Raw genomic sequence first — 10,358 nt, forward strand, 5'->3', positions numbered from 1 at the left:
ATTTTCCTGTGCATACGGAGGTTTGCGCAGATGGAGCCTACGTTCACGTGAAAAAAGCAAAAGTTTGTTGGACAATATTTAAAGAAGAAAGACTTTGTGCCCGTTTGTTTCCACATTTTGAGCCCAAAAAGGGCTTTTTGAAAAAAGCCAAACCTAAATTTGCGTTTGGTTAAGCCCAAAACGCAACTCTTTGATAAAAGTTGCGTTTTGGGCATAGACCAAAAACGTGGACAAATGCGGAAATTTTTATGGACCTCTGAGGGTCCATAAATGAAAACGCGCAGTGCGTGTTTTGGATGGGTTACCGTTGCTACGGTAGAATTACGAAAATACCCAAAGAACAGAGAAAGTCTCTACCCTCTCCGTAAGTCTCTCTGCTCTACCCTCTCCGTGAGAAATCAACCCAAAGAACAGAGAAACCATAACCAACCCATACCCATGAGAAATCAACCCAAAGAACACATAGAAAAATCATTACCCAAAACACAAACCACAATCCAAAACTACAGAAATCAAATAGCACAAACCCACTACCAAACAACCATAAACACACAGAAAGACAGAGAGAAAGAAGCAGAAGAGGAAGAAGAAGAGGAAGACGAAGAAAGACCGAACCCACAGTGTTCAGTTCAGGTCGTGAGGCTTCTTAATGTTCAGTTCAGGTCCGCGAGCAATTTGCTTCATATAAGTCAAGAAGCGGAAGTGGAGAGCTTCTGGAAATCAAGTGGAAAAAAAAAAAAAAAAAAGAGAGAGAGAGAGAGAAGAAATTGAGAGAGCCGGAGAGCTTTGGAATTGAGAGAGCCTTCTGGAAACAAATGGAAAAGGAAAAAGGAAAGAGGAAAGAATGAAAGAATGAGAGCCTTCTGGAAAGTGGAGGTGTGGAAGTAAAGAAAAAGAAAAAGGAGAGGATGTGGACAAAATAATGTACACGTGTGTGGTGGATAAAATAAAAGAGAAAAAAAAAATGGAAAAGGAAACGTATGGAGGAAAAAAGAGGCAAAGTATTAGAAATCACAATTTAAAAATATTACCGCAATATTTTCACAATAAATTTTAAGTAATTAGCTAATATTGATGAGTAAAAATATAATTTCAGTAATGGGTTCAAATTAGAACTAGTAACAACTTTTCATATAAGATTTTGTTATGATTCTTGTGAAAGTATTGCAAAAAATATTGTGGATGTAACACTTTTTGTTGAAAAATATAATTGTTGAGAATGAATAGAAAAAGAAGAATAAATATTAAAAAAGAAAGAATTTGATTACAAAATAAAAATTAAAAAAGTGGATAGGCAAAAGATAAATGTCACTGTTGATTGTCCAAACAGCACAAAAATTTGTCTAACTTGCTGGAGATGCTCTTATATATACATTATCCTTTTTGGTAATTTATCCCTCAAATTGCCACTTTTATAAGTGCTAGCCAAACACTTAGTTTTTTCAAAAAACACTTTTTAACAGCTTTTACCAAACACTCAGCTTTTTAAAAATGCACTTTTTGAAAACTTCACTTTTTCATTATGCACTTTTACAAAAAGCTGAACCAAACTCACCCTTTATTGGACAATCTATAGTGGTGGGATGCCCTGCCCACTTGCCCACCGACTCTAATAGAAGACTAATTGATGGGTCATAGAAAATGAACTATTGACCCATCTTCTCACTCTTATCACAAGTAACAAATACATCTAGATGCGTTCACCAAGAGGCTTTTTTGAGGGTTTTCAATCAAACTCGCAATTTCGAGAATCTGTAACCTCAATGTTTAAGCTCATCCATTTTTCTTATGGCTCTTCTTTCATTAGCATCTTCTTCTTCCTTCAAGAGATGGAAATACGTTGTGTTTCTTAGTTTTAGAGGTGAAGACACCCGTAAAAAATTTACAGACCCTCTATATATTGTTTTGAAACAAAAAAGCATATCCACTTTTAGGAACGAGAAAAAACTCAAGTAGGGAACATCTATTGTCTTAGAGCTTTTGAATATAATTAAATTCTCCTCAATATAATTCAATATTTTGTCTTTTCTATGCAATACTTATTAAATTAAAACCACCTCACATATTGGTACTACAGCATAATTGCATCTACTCCCAATTGCCATCACCATTGTCTTTAGAAATGGTCATGTGTAATTTTACAATGAGAGAGTGAGGAGACTTTATTGTAAAGACTAAGTAGATTACTTACTTATATTCAACTGTAAAATCTTGTATTGAAGAAATTATAGCTACAATGTTGATTACCAAAATTCACATATAATCCATTTTATATTTATTTTTATTGTATATCATCCTGAAATAACTTGTATTTTGAATGGGCACAATGAGATGGAGGAATCAAAATTCACAAGTAATTCATTCATATAAATCCAAGAATACATTTAATTGTATACTCAATTTTATAACATGTTTAAGTGGTTGACTATATATGGTATAATGGAGACTTTTTGTTCACAATTTTTTATATGAACGTATCATTTTTTTTCTATAACTCACATAAATTATTTTAATAAATCTTGAAATTGAGTGTTCAATATTTTATTTTTTGGGTAAAAAAACGCATATATTAAAGAAACTAAGTCCTTACAAAACGACTCCAAAGAGCATTAGAGTTTTCAAACTCTATAAAAATAAATAAATAAATAAAGATGAGGATGGGATTCCTCATACAAAATTGAGTGTTTTCCTTTTTCCATTTTTTATTTTTTTATTATAGCTTCCAGGCATTTTCTTATGCATATGGAGGTCTCCATAAATGAAGCCTACTTGGGAAAAAGCAACTAAAGTTGGGTTTGATGGTCAAAGAAAACAGAAGAAAAAGAAAGCTAGAGAAAAAGGAGAAAAGAGTGAAACATATAATCTTACAAATTACTGATCATAATTATTTTTTTTCAAATACTCATTTATTATTTCGTTAAATTAGCACTAATCACATTTATTATTATATCCATTAATAAGTTTTTTTAATAAAATTTGTATTATTTTTAATACTTTTTTAAAAAATAAAGATATTATTGTTCAACTTCAATTAAGTATTTTCAGATTACAAAGTGACATTATTGTTCAATTTTAATAAATTGTGATATTGAGTGCATTTTGACTTTTGTATTAGATTCCGTGTGCAAGTACCTTCCAATGGTTGTTTTCCTGTGCATATTTGCGCAAATGGAGCCCACGTCCACGTGAAAACTGAAAAAAAAAAAAAAACAAAAAAAAACCAAAAGTTGGTTTGACAATAAAAGAGAGAAGAAAGACTTTTTATGCAACAATTTATGGTCGGTGGTGCCCACTTGCCCACTGACTAAAATAAAAAAAATTAATTGATGGGCCATAGAAAATGAACTATTGACCCACTCTTGTTACAACTTACAAACACATACTTCCATATGCGTTCACCAAGACGCTTTTTTGAGGGGTTTTTCTTATATTTTTATTTTTTTGTCAAACTTGCAGTCTCATGAATCTGTAACCTCACCGTTTTAGATCATCCATTTCCTTCATGGCTCTTCTTCCATCCGCATCTTCCTGTTCTTCTTCCAAGAGATGGAAATATGATGTATTTCTCAGTTTCAGAGGTGAAGACACCCGCAAAAAATTTACAAACCATCTATATGCTGGTTTGAAACAAAAAGCATATCTACTTTTAGGGACGATGAAAAACTCAAGCAAGGAACATCTATTACCTCAGAGCTCTTGAAAACAATAGAAGAATCGAGGTATGCTATCGTTATTCTATCAAGAGACTACGCTTCTTCAAAGTGGTGCTTGATTGAACTAACGAAGATTGTTGAGTGCATGGAAAAGACAGGATTGGTAGTTCTACCTGTTTTTCACTACGTAGATCCTAGTAATGTGCGAAATCATAGGGGGACTTTTGGAGAAGCTTTTGCAAAACATGAAGAGAGTTTCAAGGATAACATAGAAAATGTACAAAAATGGAAAGCTGCTCTAATAAAAGTTGCTAATCTTGTTGGATGGGATTTAAAGGATAGGTATGAATTTCTTTGAACTAATGCTATTTATGGTCAACTCTTTTTCTTTTTTTCTTTTTTTTTCCTTTTTCAGAATTTATTTACTATTACTTACTTTTTTTTTACTTGGCCACCTGATAAGAGAGTATTTAAGTATTTGTAGAATAACCTTGACTAACCCTATTCTAAATCCTAGTAGGACTAGATTCTAGTCATGCAAGTATATACTTTACAACCTTGCAATAAATTTGGCCCCTAGTAGCTCTAAAATTGCCCCCATAATACATGGTAATGAATTTATAAAAATAATCAGGCACTAGTAATGTGGCTAAACGAAGATAAGATTATGTTTATGATGAATGTTTTGTCTCTAAATGTGTCTAGCTCTGTGTCATCAAAATTATTTTTTTGCTATTTTCTTTATAGGCATGAATCAATAGTTATCCAAAAAATCATTGGAATGACATGTAGAGAGTTGTATCACAAACTCTCATGAGCTTCTGAGAATCTTGTTGGAATGGACTCCTACATGGAGGAAATATTAGATTCATACTTAAGTGAAGGATTGGGCAGTGTTCGCTTTGTTGGGATATGTGGGATGGGCGGAATGGGCAAAACAACTCTTGCACAGGAAATTTATAGAGGAATTTCTGGTAACTTTGAAGCTAGTAGCTTTATTGCTAATGTTAGATAAGAAACTAAAAATCAAGGTATAGTTTCTTTACAAAAACAACTTCTTTCTAAAATCCTCATGGAAAGTGAAATAAATATATGGAATGCTTGTGAGGGAATCAATGTTATAAGGAATACATTATGTAATAAAAATGTTTTTATTGTTCTTGATGATGTGGATGGAGATGAACAACTGAAAGCATTAGCAGGGAGACATGATTGGTTTGGTCCAGGGAGTAGAATTATTCTAACAAGTAGAGATAGTCATTTCTTGCAAAGAAATGGAGTGGATGATGTATATAAAATTAAAGGGATGAATGATGATGAGGCTTTGGAGCTTTTTAGTTGGAGCGCTTTTAAGAAACCCCATCCTGAAGAAAGTTATGTGGATTTGTCTAAGGACTTTGTGAACTATGCTAAAGGCCTTCCTTTAGCTCTTAAAGTTTTACGTTCTTTGTTGTTTGCTAAAAGAACAAATGAATGGAAAAAGTGCCCTAGATAAACTAAAAGAAGAACCTAATAGAAACATTTTGGATATACTTCAAATAAGTTTTGATGGACTTACAAATTCTGAAAAAGGATTGTTTCTAGATATTGCATGTTTTTTCAAAGGAGAAAACAAAGATAGAATAAGAGATATACTGGAAAGTTTTTGTTATTATCCAGACTACAATATTGGTGTTCTTATGGACAAATCTCTCAAAACCATTGACGACCACATAATTTTGTGGATGCATGATTTGCTGCAAGATATGGGTCAAGAAATCATTTGACGCGAATCCCCTAAAGAGCCTGGTGGACGTAGTAGATTGTGGATTTATAAGGATGTCATTCATGTATTGAAGAAAAATACTGTAAGTTGACTAGTATAAACCTAAACTTGAAGTATATATGTTACTATAAACTTTTCTAATAATTAATTTACCAATTATTCCAAATTCATTGTTTTTGTTTATTAGGGAATTGAGGTAGTTGAAGGCATAATGCTAAACCTACCTATTCAAAAAGTGGAACACTTGAGTACTAAAGCCTTCTCAAAAATGAAAAATTTGAGATTGCTTAAAATTGGTAGTGGGAAACTTCCAAAAGACTTCATAAATGGTACTATGAAACTTCCAAAAGACCTCAATAGGGGTAAGGTGCAATTTCCAGAAGGCCTCGGTTATCTTTCTAATGAGTTACGTGTTATTGAATGGCATGGATAACATTTAAAAAGCCTACCAACCAATTTCCAACCCAACAAACTTGTTGAATTGAGAATGCATTGTAGCAGCATCAAACAACCATGGAAAGGAAATATGGTAAGATTATTACTTATGCAAATGTGTATTATATTCCTTTTCATTAAGGCTTGACTTTATCTAATTATTTATTGGTTCATAACAAATTTTAGATGAGTTAAAACTTATAGACCTCAGTGACTCTCAAAACTTGATCAAGACCTTGAACTTCAATGGAGTCCCAAATTTAAAGCAGGTGATTCTTCAACGTTGTATAAGACTATCTAAGATTCATGCATCTCTTGGAAATCTCAAATGGCATATTCGATTGGATTTAAATGGTTGCAAGTGCCTTGAGAGCCTTCAACCCAAGATCAACTTGGAATCTCTTGAAATTTTTATTCTTTCTGGCTATTCAAGACTAAAGAAGTTTCTAGAGGTTGTGGGAAATATGTCAAGTTTGTTGGAACTTTATTTGAATGAAACTGCCATAATAGAACTACCATTGTCAGTGAAGCATTTAACTGGCCTTACTAAATTAGATTTAAGAGACTGCAAAAACCTTTCGAGTCTTCCAAATGTTTGTTGTTATTTGATGTCTCAAAAAATTCTCACTTTGTTTGGCTGCTCAAAAATTAATGAGTTGCCAAAGAATTTGGGGAATATCAAAGGTCTTGAGGAGTTAGATGTGAGTGAAACTGCTATAACAGAATTACCTTCTTCGTTTGTTCTCTTAAAAAATCTCAAAGTACTATCTCTTCGTGGATGTGAAGGCTTATCATCTTTGTCATCAAATAAACCCTTTAGTTTTTCTTTAATGCGAAAAAGAATAGTAGAATATCCCACAGGCATGTTAGGGCATTCTCTTTCTGATTTATGGTCTTTGACCCAATTCAATCTAAGTTATTGCAATCTTCAAGCAATCCCTGATGGTCTGGGTTGTTTGTCCTCTTTAAGACATTTAGATCTTAGGGGAAATAATTTTGTTTGCCTTCCTGAGAGTACCACTGGACTATCTAATATAGAGACTCTTCGTTTGAGTGGTTGCACACATCTTTGATCTTTGCCAGAGCATCCATTAAATCTTAGTGTTATTGATGCAAATGGTTGTACCTCACTGGAAATATTACCATTAAGACCTAAAGATGGTCCTTATCCGTACTTCAATCTTGTCAATTGTGTTAAATTGATTAACAAGGAAGACTACGGTGACATGTTATTAACAACTAAGGTCTATCTCTCTCTTTCTCTTTCTATCTCTATCTCTCTCTCTCTTGCTTGTGCGGTTCTAAATATAATGGTTTTGTAATTTTGTATGTTTCAGGGAGATGCCAATCTTTATATTATAACTAGCTGCGAACCCACGCGTTGCGCGTGATAATTATTTTTATGGTGTTTTTATTAAATTTTTTTTTTTACAATTTAAACTAATCTAATAATGAGTAATGTATTTCGTAATTATATTTTTATTTATTATAGGAATAATCATAAATGTAATATAGGAACAATCCAAAACACCAAGAAAACGTAAACTAAAAAAAATTAATAAAACTTAACAATGATTAATTGAACCAATATTATGATAAAATTTTGTTTTTGATAATCTATTAAGGTTATTTTCTTTGTAGAAATTATAATTTCGGCCACTCAAAACATATTATCAAATAAACAATTATTAACAAAATCTAAGAACTAAATTTCTATACATGCATTGTTATAAAATAATAATAATAATATTGCAAAAGTTAAAATTTGTCACTTATCGGATTATTTTTGTTTGGATAACCTTTACTTTTCTTTAAATAAATGGCATTATAGAGTACTTCTAATACAACTATTAAGAGTACTTTGTCCACCACAAAGGATTAGAAAATAAACAAAAATTAATAAAGTCTCATAGTTTAACATCTAAATTGAGCACTATAAAAAATCATAATATGTAATAGAATAAATACCAAATTATCCAAATCATGCTATGTAATAGAATAATATTATATTTTTATATGCTATATTTAATTCTTTGGAATGCAATAGGATAACATTTAACAATCAAAGAGAATAAAAAATAAAAAAACACAACAACAACAATTTAAAAAACAAAACTAAATCACAATTTAAAAAACAAAACTAAATCGCATTAACCCACAAATAGAGTTTTAAAGAATATAAAAATTATCAACCTAAAGTAGAGATGCAAGAAAAATAAAAAAATCCACCAAAAAATTTAGAGAGAGAGAGAGAGAGAGAGAGAGAGAGAGAGAGAGAGAGAGAGAGAGGGAACCTTTTTTATTGTGAGGGAAAACTATACATAGAATAGAAGAGATAGTGACAAATTTATAGTAAGAGAATGTGAATAAGAAAAGACAAAAATAAAGGAAGATGAATGGAAAGAGGAAGAATGATATTAATGTAGAGGGTAGTGGGGAGATGAAAGGTAAGGGAGGGAGAAAGATTGAAGAAGTAGTGGGGAGATGAAATGGTAAGGGAGAGAGAAAGGTTGGAGAAGTGTAAATATTAAAATATATATATATTAAAAACAATTATAAGAAAATTGGAAAAAAATAATATTAAAAAAAAACCCTAAAACTTGAAAGGCTTCAACGTCTTTTTTTTTTTTTTTTTTTTTTTTTCCTTTAAACTGAAAAGGCTCACACAAAATCCTAAAACTGAACTGAAAAGGTTTTGGGTTGGGCTTAATAGTGGAACTAAATAAATAAGAGGTGGGCTGGATTAATTATACAAAATTATTATAGGGTGATAGTGGAAGTAAATAAATAAGTAGTGGGTTGTATCTATTATAGGGTGATAGTGGAAGTAAATAAATAAGTAGTGAGCTGCATTTATATGGCTGAAAATTGTAAAAATCATTTTAAAATTGTAGGATAAATTATATTTAAAAAGAAAAAGAAAAAGGAATGACGTAGCAGCTGATGTGGCGCAATGTGAGAGTAGCAGCATTAAACGCTATGCTTCAGCTTTTAGTAATATATAGATTGATGAGGATAAGAATAAGAAGAGTCAAAAATAAAGGAAGATAAAAAGATAGAATAATATTAATATTGAGAGTAGTGGGGATATGAAAAGTTGAAATGGAATGAGAAAGGTTGAAGAAAGTTAATGTAGAGAGTAGTGGGGATATGAAAAGTTAAAATGGAATTGAAAATTTAATAATAAATAAGAATAATTAAAAATAAGATAAATTAAATATGATATTTTGATTGTAATATAATAGAGTTTTTAATTCACTTTAAATGTTAAAAAATTGTATAAAAAATTGGAAAAAAATTGATAATGAAATGGTTGCTGGCGTGGCTCAATGGAAGCGTAGCAACATTAAATGTTACGCTTCAGCTTTTAGTAATATATTGAATATTGATTGATTCCTGGAAGAGAAATTCCGAAATGGTTTAGGCGTCAAAGTGTGGGGACTTCAGTGAATTTGCAAGTGGCTTCAGATTTATTATGTAATAAATTGAAGGGAGTCGCTATGTGTGCTATTTTTGCACTCCGCCAACATCATCCACTTAACCAACTTCCTTCAAATTATATACAAGGTTATAGATTTATGCATAGGCTTTCGTGTTACTTGAAAGCCAACGGATCTCAAATCCGACCAATGGATGCCTTTCCTTTTTCAGAACAATTTGGTAAGATTGAATCGTATCATCTTTACCTGATTTACTATCCCTATAACATCTTCGATCAGGTATTGAAAGAAAATTGGAGTCAAATAGATGCTAATGGATTCTGTCAAATTGAGATTGGATTTGAAGCCCGCGGTCTAGGATTAGAGGTTACAAAATGCGGGGCCCATTTGATATTGGAGCAAGATATTGACGGTTTGAACCAAACTATGCGTGGGTGCAGCAACAACAGGTGTAGCATCACTCCTTACGAGGATGATTTGGAAGATTCAGCAAAAGATACCAAAACTAAGTGAAGCCGTGATAAGAATGGAACCAATGGAGAAGGTAGCTTTAATGAGGTAGATGTACCACACCCAAAGATGATACAGCTCCCTAATCTAATTGAAAGATTCATTCTGTGTTTGGGAAATTGGATTGCAAAAATAGTAGTAGCTTTGATGAATCTGTACAGCTGATAATATCATTTTTTTTCTCTAGATTTTTTGTAAGTCACCATCCTTCTCACTTTTACGGATCTATTTATTGTAGCTGTATATTTCTTTTTTTGAAATTCATTGTGCATATGCTTTCATTTAAGCTCAGTAATACTGGATACGATGAAGTTAATGGTCTTTTCAGTTTGTCGGTGAGCAGAAATTGTCGCATTGCCAGGATTGGAGAAGATATGTGCAATAGGTACTATGCTAATCATTTTTTGTTCACTTATGTTGTAGGGTAAAATAGATACTCTTGTTCCTCTCTATTTATGGCACTTACTACAATTTTCCAATTCCAGTATTGTTGTAAAATCAAATGGAATGAAGTAAATTTGGGCCATTTTTCACCAGAGACGTCACTTTCCCTCA

General features: G+C 31.9%; 1 pseudogene; it reads left to right on the forward strand.

Annotated features, from left to right (window-relative positions):
• The first annotated feature begins 4,503 nt into the window (after window positions 1-4,503).
• Window positions 4,504-5,148, forward strand: LOC115990003 (annotated as a pseudogene).
• Window positions 5,149-10,358: the final 5,210 nt, after the last annotated feature.

The sequence above is a fragment of the Quercus lobata genome, chromosome 5, assembly GCF_001633185.2.
Source record: "Quercus lobata isolate SW786 chromosome 5, ValleyOak3.0 Primary Assembly, whole genome shotgun sequence".
NCBI lineage: Eukaryota > Viridiplantae > Streptophyta > Magnoliopsida > Fagales > Fagaceae > Quercus > Quercus lobata.